Consider the following 11,599-nt stretch of genomic DNA (forward strand, 5'->3'; position numbering starts at 1 on the left):
AGAGTGACTCCCTTTTGTTGGTCCATTCACATCAACTTAATTCTAAAGTATTTCAATGACTATTGCCAGTATATAAGCTGGGCAAAAACAAGTTGTCTGCTTTTTATAACTATCTAGAAACCAGTTCTCCACTGTTAAAAATTCTGCCAGATAATTGGGGGAAGGATATTTGAGAAGCTCTTGATAAAGATGACCTAGGTATAAGTATCTTACATATGAATAAAGCTGTAGTATCTGCCCCAATGACAGAACAGCATTTATGTGTTTTCCATAGGGTAGTGGTTTTGCCTATCAGAGCTTATCAATTACGCATCAGTAACACTTCTGTTTAAAATGTTCTATTCCAAATACTACACTATGTCAAGGGTTGTGTGATTGTGATTATATACAACAATTCTGGGATTTGGTGCTTCAATTTATATCTAACCTTCTCCAAATTTCTTTACCTAAAATTGCTTCATTATGTATATTGGGGATCATCTCACAGGGCTTTGTGGTAATTAAAGGCAATTTGTGATTTGTACTCAGAGTTAAGTAAAGAAGATTATTTTGATAAAATGGCTATCCTCAGAGGCCCCTAATATCTAATTCTGGAGAGTGGAGTTAGTGGAATTGCTCCACTTGGACTATAAAACATGGACAACTCAACCTCAGCAGTCATCTACATTTTTCCATGAAACTTGGGATGCATTTATTGCAAGATTACCAAAAAACTTATAAGCTAAATTTCCAGTCTAAATTGAGTAAGGGTTGTGGTATTGTGCACATAAATATCTGCGTATGCCATTGATTATGGAACTGGATTATTGGGACTTGGGGGAGGGGAAGGGGGAAAATGGATTGTGCTTGAATATGTGCATTTATAATTGTGTTATGAAGATATTCATGTGAATAATTACTGTTAAATGCCAATAAAGAGATTTACACACACACAAAAATACTGTAGTAGATCTCTGCACAGTCATCTACAGGCGTATATTGGAGTTCTTTGAAAGTTATCCGCATTTGCTTTAATCATCAAGGCAAAGATAATGCACAGTATTTTAGATACCAACAGTTATCTCTGAATTAGCCCATTTATAACTTGGTAAATTCTGCTAAGTAGGTAGTAAATCTCTAACATAGGTAAGTAAATGGCCCCTTAAGTCTGCCTAGTACTCAGGGTGTGCGTGTGCAAATTGGCGCATATATGTTAGCCCAAGACAGGGTATGCAGCCATCTTATAACATATATGCACCCGTTATAAAATAGCTTGGCTGCAGGCACATGTGCACCAAATGTTAAGTGGATGTGCATAGGTGCAAGCAAACCCCACTTCTACTGCGTAAATTGTGGAATTTTAAAAGGGGCGCACACCCATGTCATTCCCAGTTTCACCACTTCATCCCCAGTTCACCCATTTAAGAGACAGGTCCTTCAATCCCCTTTGGTTTGATAGCCTTCACTTCCCCCAGATTAGCCCCGACCCTTAAAATCCTGCAGATCTGGCTAGTTTTCTTCAAATTTTAGCTTACATGGCATCTATAGCAGATGTAAAGTTACTTGGCAGAGAGCCTCAACGCACAGGGCTGAGTCAGTATTGATGCGCACATCTTATGTTCACACCCTGAAATGCCCCTGCCTTGCCAAGACCACAACCGTTCCCCACCCATTTAGAAAATGTTTGAGATGTGCCATCCGCGGGAGATACGCGTGTATCCCGGAAGCTTTTAAAATCTTCTCGGCATGCACGAGCCCGACTTCTTCTTGCATCCCCTAATTAATGTATGCGTTAAGCTTTTAAAATTCAGCTTACGAAATACAGGCACCATCAATATTATTCACCTAGCTTGACATAAAACAAAATCAGGAATTATCTAAAAATCCTCTTTCTTTTCTTATCTACAAAATAACGGAAGGCTACCTGTTTCAGTGCTGGATGCCTATTTTCTTGACAGAGTAATTAACTAAAAGTGTTCTCTGTTACAAGAAACTGTTATGCCTGTCCATCACAGATGGCTGCGACCGCATGTACTTACTTCTTGCACCACTCTCCTGCCCTCCTCCGGTCTGCTCGTGGCGTGGGCCAGTCTACACCGCCGCATTCCCCAGGACTTCTCATGGCAGCATGGATGCTGCTACCACCTTCTACGATTTTGGGTCTTCCTAAGTGTGTGTGCACATCACCGGCCCCGCCTTTGAAGCTTCTTCCATGGGAACCTTGGGGGCGTCCCTATTTGATGACATCATGAGACTGCTATATTTAAGTTACGCCTTCGCCCCCAGCTAGCCAACCTTGCAACAAGTTCCGTACGAGTCTGCAACTCCTGCCTTCGTGCTCCTGAGACTACGCTGCCTAGCCTTTGCTTCTGGACCCTGTCTGGCACATGCTCCTTGGGAGTCAGTGTCCGCTCCTACAGGGACTCGCTCCCCTGGCCTACCCTGCTCCTCGGGCTGGCTCTGCGCCTCCTGGGTTCTATCCTGCAAGGCTTTCTACAGACAGAATTCTCCCTGAAACACCACGGCAACCTGTGAGTTCCTCGACTGGGCTTCCCCATTCCTCGGGGCTATGCCTGAGTTCTACTTAAGACTGTTTGTACCTCCCCGCTCCTCGGGGCTACACCTACAAGCATCAAGAGACTCTCAGAGCTTTCCCCGCTCCTCGGGGTTGTGCTCTCAGCCCTCGCTCCTTGGGGTTGCGTCTACTCTGGACTGCTGGGATTTCCCTGTTCTCCGGGACACTGCTTAAATCTGCAGCAGAGATCTGGCTCTGGCTTTCCTGCCCCGCGGGTTGGCCTGTATGTTTGCATAATCGCTCTATACGCTGCACAAGCTCCGCTGCTCAGGGCTGCCTTCCCGGGGAACCTCCTGCATGGCTAGTCTTGCGCCTTCCACTCTATGGCTTCTCCCTTCAGGGTCTCAGTCCAGGTACTGCCTCCAGCCAGCCGTCCTACTGGGATAACCTCCTGGTCCCTGGGGTCCTCTCCATCACTGTGCCCAGAGCTCCCTGCTGTGCCTATACTTCGCCTCGTGATGGTGCGGACCTGTGGCCCCATCTCGGGCCAAGGGTCCACACACCTGCGAATCACAACAGAAACTTCTTTTTCCTTTTTTTCCTTTTGTCCTCCATAACCAAACTGCAGTTCCATCTCACTTTATGGCTACTTTTCTGGCTCTTGCTCTCTCTTCAATTAAAGAAAACCTTTGTTTATTCATAGTCTTCAAAGGTACAGCTGTGATTAAGAATTCCCATAAGCACTGGGTTCCTTTTCTTTGAATTAAAGGTACTAGAAAGATAAAAAAATAAAATAAAACCAGTCCAAACCAGATCTAGGCACACTTTCAGTGTGCATTCTGATATATTAGTATACCGCACTTCAAACTGTTCAATTATTTGTTAAATATATTTAAATATGTTCCCTTCTTCCTTAATGGTGTATTTTACCCAATAGAGCACTATGATGGTGCTATCATGTAATGTACATGATATTTTGCATCTCCTCCGCTCAGGTTCCTTCTCCTATTACAAAAACCTTATTTGCTTGTGATTTGCATGCATGAATAATGCAAATTCATGCAAAGAAGCTCATTACTTGGCAATCTTATACAAATATTTTATCTCGGCTGACCGAGAAGGTGGTCAGCTATGAAAAAATGCCTACACCTTTTTGAAAAGCAGTTAATATGAGATGAGAAGCCTGTGCACCCCCCCTCCTCGCCTCTCATATAAAGACCTGGCAAAATTTGAAAAGAATCATGCAGCCAAATGGGGAATTTGAGTGGGGATCAGGGCTGACCCCCGACTCATCCCAGGGCCAACACTCGATGCAGCCCTCACTTCCCCCAAAGTGTAAAAATACAAAAAGGAGCCCACGCAGCAATGGCCCAGACCCCCCAAAAGTACAATAAAAGACATTGATGGTCCTGTCTGCCCAACCCCCTTCCCCACTTCCACAAAGGTTCAATAAAAGAAATTGATGATCCTAGTCTCCCATCCCCTCCCCCAAGTCCAAAAATTAAAATTAGGTTCCTGGTCCCAGCCTCCTACCTCTCATCAACAATAACAATTTACGTCCCATCCCTTGACACCCCCACCCACCTGAAATGTCAACATACCAAAAAGAGGGTCCAGGCCCTCAAACCCTGATGCCCCCAACACCCCATAACTGTTACAATTTGTAGTGGGTCCTGCATAAGAGCCTGGGCCTGCCTTCGCACCCTACTCGATTACAGCCATTTTCCAAAATGGTGGAGAGCTGACCTTGTCCCAGCCTTCTGACTGGAGCAAGATCTGGTGATCGTGCCTTGGTCACGTGGTCAGCCACCTCGACCAGTGCTGTTAATGTCTTTTATTAAACCTTTGGGGGAGGCCTAAGCTGTCACCATCCAGTCTCATTTTTGTATTTTTTAATTTTGAGGAAGTCAGGCCACTTTGAGTGGCAGCCCTTAGTGAGCCAGGGGTCAGCAATGTCCCCTGCTCACTCTCCCCATTATCCATGACATTTTTTTGGAGGGGGCCAGCAGCCCTTTAAGGCGATGGTGGTCTCTTGAGGTTGAGCTGCCATCACTTTAAAGGGCTACTAGATGAGTTATTTTGCCTCTTTGTGTTTGGCCATGAGAAAAAAGAATGCATCATAGAACCACAATGTTTCTCGGAGGAGGTGCCCACTATTGCAGTGACATCTCCCTGAGATAGTGGGACCACCCTTTAAAAAACATTGCAGCTTAGTGAATCTAGGCCTTAATGTGTACTTTAGAAGTTTTTTTTCTGCTGTTAAATCCTTATCACCTGCCTAATAATTTATTAACATATTCACTAAATATAACTCGGGCTATCCCATCTATATTGTTTCACAATACATTTGCTTATAAACCAAAACTTTTCAGCTGATCTTATTTGCATTTATTAATATCTCTCTGAGCTACCTTGTTTGGAATAAGCTTTTGTCTTGTTTAGTTTTCAACATTATCTTTTAAAAGCTGTTCTTTTTAGCCAGATGATGAAATCTGACTGCATTGTCAATTTCTTTACTTATTGAAATTATTTAACTTTGTCCTTATTCTGCAGGTTATAGCTTGCTAGTAAAATCTGTTTCTTCAAATAAGAAATATATAAGGGCAGCTGCATTTTTTAAAGAGGAACTTTGCTTGGTAAAAGTGCAGTTGGGATCAAAGATTGGATTTACTCTTCTTATGTAGCTCATTGTATAAACCTGCCACTAGAAAAAATAAAATAATAAAAGCCAGTGCAAACCAGATCTAGGCCTATTTTCAGTGCACAGCCAGATACAAGAGCATAGAACACTCATAACTGCTAAGTGCCGGGCCGAAGAAAAGGGGTGGTCCGGGGGGGCAGGGAGAGACGGTCCATGGGTGGGGAGGGGCAGGGCTTGAGGCGCTGGTACAGCAGCAATTTGCTGCTGTGCTGGGGAAGAGCGTGCTGGATTTACACGCGCATTTTGCATAGGCCGCCGGCGCGCGTAAAGCCCCGGGCCGCGCGTAAGTCCCAGGGCTTTCGAAAAGGGGCGGGAGGGGGCGTGTCCGGGGGCGTTCCCGAAACAAAGCGGCATTTCAGGGCTGTGCCGCGGCGTTTCGGGGGCGGGCCCGGGGGCATGGCGCCGGCCAGGGGGCGTGGTCAAGGCCTCCCGACCAGACCACGGGACCGGAGGATGGAGCAGGGCTGCCGGCCGGCGCGCGCAAAGTTATGTCTGCTTTCAGCAGGCGTAACTTTGCCGACAAAGGTAGGGGGGGGTTTAGATAGGGCCGGGGGGAGGGGGTTAGGTAGGGGAAGGGAGGGGAAGGTGGGGGGAGGGCGAAGGAAAGTTCCCTCCGAGTCCGCTCCGAAATCGGAGCGGCCTCGGAGGGAACAGGCAGCGCGCGCTGGGCTCGGCGCGCAGGTTGCACAAATGTGCACCCCCTTGCGCGCGTTGACCTCGGATTTTATAAGATACGCGCGGCTACTCGCGTATCTTATAAAATCCAGTGTACTTTTGTTCTCGCCTGGTGCGCGAACAAAAGTACGCGATCGCGTATTTTTTAAAGATCTACCCCTTGGTATACAGTAAGTGGATTTGGATACATTGGAGGTTGAGTCCATGTATAGAGCAGTAAAAGACTATGCATTAAGGATGACGTACATTTCACAGTAATATATACAGAAAAAGCCTTAAAGGGCAATACGATGTAACCAATACAAAAAAAGACGTATCCACCAATGATTACTATAGTAATTTATGGGACCATCATATAAACCCCTTATTTTATTATCTTTTAGAGCCTTACATTATGCTCTATCGATAGATAAGAGGGGCACACTTTTAATTAGGGATGTGAATCGTTTTTTGACGATTTAAAAAAAATCGGCAGATATTTTTTAAATTGTCAAAAATCGTTAGAGTCGCGATACAATAGAAATTCCCCCGATTTATCGTGAAAAATCATAAATCGGGGGAGGGGGAGGAGTGAGGGGGAGGGTGGGAAAACCGGCACACCAAAACAACGCCTAAACCCACCCTGACCCTTTAAAACAAATCCCCCACCCTCCCGAACCCCCCCAAAATGTTTTAAATTACTTGGTGGTCCAGTGGGGGGTTCCCGGCGTGATCTCTTGTCTCGGGTCATCGGCGCCATTTTGGCTGCCACTAATATAAATGGCGCCGATGGCCCGATAAAAAAAAACCCCACCCGACCCTTTAAAATGACCCCCTTAGCCTCCCCCCAAAAAAACTTTTTAAAATTACCTGGTGGTCCAGCGAGAGCGCGGGGAGCGATCTCCCGCCCTCAGGCCATCAGCTGCATTAATAAAAATGGAGCCAATGGCCCTTTGCCCTTACCATGTGACAGGGCAAAGGTAGCGCTGGCACCATTTTCAATATTGGCAATACGGCCTGAGTGCAGGAGATCGCTCCCGGACCCCCGCTGGACCCCCAGGGACTTTTGGCCAGCTTGGGGGGGGCCTCCTGACCCCCACAAGACTTGCCAAAAGTCCAGCGGGGGTCCGGGAGCGACCTCCTGCACCCGGGCCATATTGCCAGTATTCAAAATGGCGCCGGCGCTACCTTTGCCCTGTCACATGGTAAGGGCAAAGGGCCATCGGCGCCATTTTTATTAATGCAGCCGATGGCCTGAGAGCGGGAGATCCCTCCCCGCACTCCCGGTGGACCACCAGGTAATTTTAAAACCTTTTTTGGGGGTTCGGGAGGATGGGGGAGGGTTTTTTGATTATCGGATCGGGCGCAGCCAATAATCAGAACTCAAATCGGGCTGGGTGATAAAAAGTTTAAGATTTGGATCGGAACTGGAGCCGATCAGATTCTCGTTCCGATTCACATCTCTACTTTTAATCATTGGTCCAATTTTTTAAATATTTTTTTAAGCATTTTTGCAAGAAATTATACATATTAAAAGAGTACACTACTTCACCATTTTTTTTAAGTTAATTCATGCCCAACACGGTACCATGTTTCACAAAATGCTGATTCAGAGGCTGGAATCAGCATGTATTTAATCAAAAAAATGTCTTCTTTTCTTTTCAGTCCCATTTTATTTCTCTGCAAAACAGTAAGGGGCAGATTTTAAAAGCCCTGTGCATGTAAATCCGGCTGGATTTATGCGCGCAGGGGGGTTACACGCACCGCGCCTATTTTGCATAGGCTTGGCGATGCGCTCAAGCCCCGGTACACGCGTATGTTATGGGGCCTGGAAAAAGGGGCGGGCATGGGCGGTCCAGGGCAGGGCGGGGGCATGGCCAGAGGCCTCCAAAGGCCTGCTAGGCCTGGGGATCGCCTGCCGGCACTCGGCTGGTGCGCACAACCTACGCCTGCCCAGAAGCAGGCGCAACTTAAATAATAAAGGTTAGGGAGGGTTTAGGTAGGGTGGGGGGTGGGTTAGGTAGGGGAAGGGAGGGAAGGTGGGGGGGGGGGGGGATGGAAGGAAAGTTCCCTCCAAGGTCGCTCTGATTTCGCAGTGGCCTCGGAGGGAACAGGGAAACCATCTGGGCTCCCCTAGGGCTCGGCGCGCATGTTATAAAATCGAGTGTAGATTTGTGCATGTAGGTCTTAAAATCTGGCCCTAAATAAATACTTGAATGTCTCGCCAATGTATAAAAAGCTTTTAATGCGAAATAGACTTACATTAACTAGAAGGACTGCTTATTTCTTCACATAGCATCTCAGCTCGCCAGGCACTCAGCGTTTCAAATTCTGTGGTGCCAAGCCTAAATTTTTAAATTTTTCACGTGATGACATAAAGCTGCAAACATATTAGTGTAGGGGTTAGAGGCTACTTTGACATGCAGAGTGCGATGTACGAACAGAACAGTGCTCTCTTGTGAAGATTTGATGACATTCGGAGTGAGGAAACTCACCCAATGATGAGATTTGGGCAATGTTGTCTCAACCTAGCTTGATGGACTCTCTACCTGAGTAACATGGTCATCTCAACTCATGTGCTGGAAACGTTATATAGAAGACATTTTCATCATCTGGCAGGGCTCTTTTTCAACTCTACTTGACTTCTTTCAATGGCTTAATTCTTTATCAACATGTCTTAAGTTTACTATCACTTACCATACATCTGAAATTGTATTCTTAGACATCTTGATTAGTAAACATCAGAATTTATTAAGAACAAGTATCTACCATAAACCCAGGGAATATAATCATTTATTACATTTTGTACACCCAACATCTTTCAAAAGAAATTTGCCAGTTAGTCAATTTTTTCGACTTAGGCAGCTGTGCCCAGAAAGACAAGAATTCATGGATCGAACTAAAGATATGGCTGCCCGTTTTTTGGACAGGGGCTATCCACCTTCCTGTGTACATAATGCATACCGCAGAGCACTGTACAATAATCAAGATAATCTCTTTTTGAGGCCGGTTTCTGAAGACAACCACCGTATTTTGGTTATGAGACATCCTCCACTTGCAGCAGCTGCAAGCAAAATCATTCGAAAACATTGCAGTCTCTACAAGATGTCCATTTGGTTTTCTCACTCCCATTACATATTGCATATTCATGAGCCCAAAACATCATAGATCAAGTAGTATGTTCCAGCAATTACAATCCTCCTTTGGAGACATTAGTGAGGCACACATGTGATTGTAACCTATGTTAACAAAAACTTCTGGACACAGAAAATCATATTTTCCAAGGATGTAAAACTTTACCTTCTTCAGAATTTACATGCAAATCCACCCATAGCAATGACACAGCGGAGCTTCCGAATCCGGATGACAGAACATAAATCACGTCTAAAAATACAAAAGATAGATGCACCATTAGTTGAACACTTCTTGCGATATAATCATCAAATTCAAGAATGCAGATGGACAATTTTGGAGAAAGTGCTTCCTCATTAATGGGGCGGGAATAGAGCTACTCGCCTTCTTCAACAGGAGCAAAAGTGGATCTACAAGCTTCACACTGTGGCCCCTTATGGACTTAATAAAGAAAATGAATGGACGACATTTTGTTGAAAGATTCAATTTAGTTTATTCTCAAGGGTTTAACTGTATGAGTTTTTGCCGACAGCATTTAAGACAGAGTTGGGCAGATTTTCAAAGGGTTACGTGCGTAACATACGCGCGTAATCTTCGAAAAGCTGCCCCAAGCTGCCCCTGCGCATGCCGAACCTATCTTGCATAGGCTCGGCGGTGCACGCAAGCCCCAGGATGCGCATATGCCCTGGGGCTTTGAAAAAAGGGGCATTCCAGGGGAGGCAGGCGTAACTTTCCCGATAAAGGTAAGAAAGGGGTTTTAGATAGGGCTGGGGGGTGGGTTAGATAGGGGAAGGGAGGGGAAGGTGCGAGGGGCAGAAGGAAAGTTCCCTCCGAGGCCACTCTGATTTCGGGGTGGCCTCGGAGGGAACGGAGGAAGGCTGCGCGGCTCGGCACGCGCAAGTTGCACAATTGTTGCACGAACAAATCTACGCCCGTGTACAGGTTTAAAGATCTGCCCCAGTGAGTTCCCTTTCAGGTAAAACTTTGAATCCCTTTAAATGCCCTAGAACAGAGTCCATGCTTGCAGCTTTACGTCATCATGTGAAAAATTTAAAAAGCTAGGCTTGGCACCACATAATTTGAAATGCTGAGTGCCTGGTGAGCCAAGACGCTATGTGAAGAAATAAGCAGTCCTTCTAGTTAAAGTAAGTCTATTTCCCATTAAAAGCTTTTTATACATTGGTGAGACATTGAAGTATATATTTACTGTTTTGCAGAGAAATAAAACGGGATTCTCTCTCTCTCTCGCCATGTGCAAAAACACTGCAATAGAGCCCATTCACACAGCTTTACACAGATGAAAAAGGTGTAGTTAAAGCCATGCGATACAGCTTCACAAACTATGAGCCCAGCCCACTTGGCCAAAATATCCTCTCATTTGTATTATGGGGCTTTCACATGCATTAAAGGCATTTTTTGCATGCGAAAATGCCATATAGCACTTTGATAATTGACCCCCTATAATTGCCTATCATAAACAAGAAATAATGTCTTTTCAAAAGATATTTGTTTATGCAAAACAGATTTGTATTTCTTGAAAATTGGCCAGGATTTGCTTTATATTTCAATAAGGTGCACCTTAAATAGCCATGAAAAAAAGATTTTTAAAATAATAAATGCTCATAAGTCAATGGCTTACAATACTATTATTAAATACTTCTGAAAGTTTTGTATGTAAAAGACGCATTTCACAGGCCACCATTTTTATATTCCATTTTCATTTTGTTTCTTTTAAAAGTCGCTTATTTATTCATAACAGCTAGATTTTCCTTTTGAACCAGTACATTTTCTCTCTTCTAATCAAAGTATATTTTAACTAATGTTGACAAATTTACTCTCCATCTTTGTCACATTAATTTTGTCATACCTCACACATACCACATAATCTCAACAAATATTTTTCAGTGGGAGGAGGATGAGAGTGAGTTGTTTTTAATTTTTGAGGGTGGGAGGTTGTCATCCTCGATTGCCCCAAATGTCTTCTGCTCCTTTGGTCTTCTAGCTCATGTGTAAGCTTATTTTTGTTGGGATATGGCATTTGCAACTACCTTGGGGTTTTTCACTGATTTTTATTTCCCCTTCCAAATTACTTGGTAATCATGCAAACTGATATGCCCAACCATTGAAGTAACAGTCATTGCACGGGGACTAATGATTATAGATCCTGTCAGAATGTGATAATGTAGACCCTGAGTCTGGCTATTAGGCTATGACCCTCTTCCCCATGCAGTGTAAAAGTTGCTTCTGCACTATTCCAGCTCTAGCTGGCAAAAGAAGCACAATTCTGTATTGGGTGTTGAACCAATGTCCTCCAGAACCACCCAACCAGCCAAACTCAACAACCTTTTAATATGGAGGCAAATCTTTACCACATATTCACTCCTCAGCTACTCAGACAGCGTAAACAATATAGCTTTATAAATCCATGGACTGTATGTATTACCAAGTACAGTTATAACATTGATATACAACTCAATTAACCTAACCTACATGACTCATTCATACATACTAATTATAGCACTAGCTGTCATTATTATATTAATTCAAATCTCAATCACAAAAATTATTGTACAAATATTTAATTTGCACTCATCATTCAAACCACACAAAAATCTCCA

Source organism: Rhinatrema bivittatum, chromosome 2 (genome assembly GCF_901001135.1).
Source record: "Rhinatrema bivittatum chromosome 2, aRhiBiv1.1, whole genome shotgun sequence".
NCBI classification, from domain to species: domain Eukaryota; kingdom Metazoa; phylum Chordata; class Amphibia; order Gymnophiona; family Rhinatrematidae; genus Rhinatrema; species Rhinatrema bivittatum.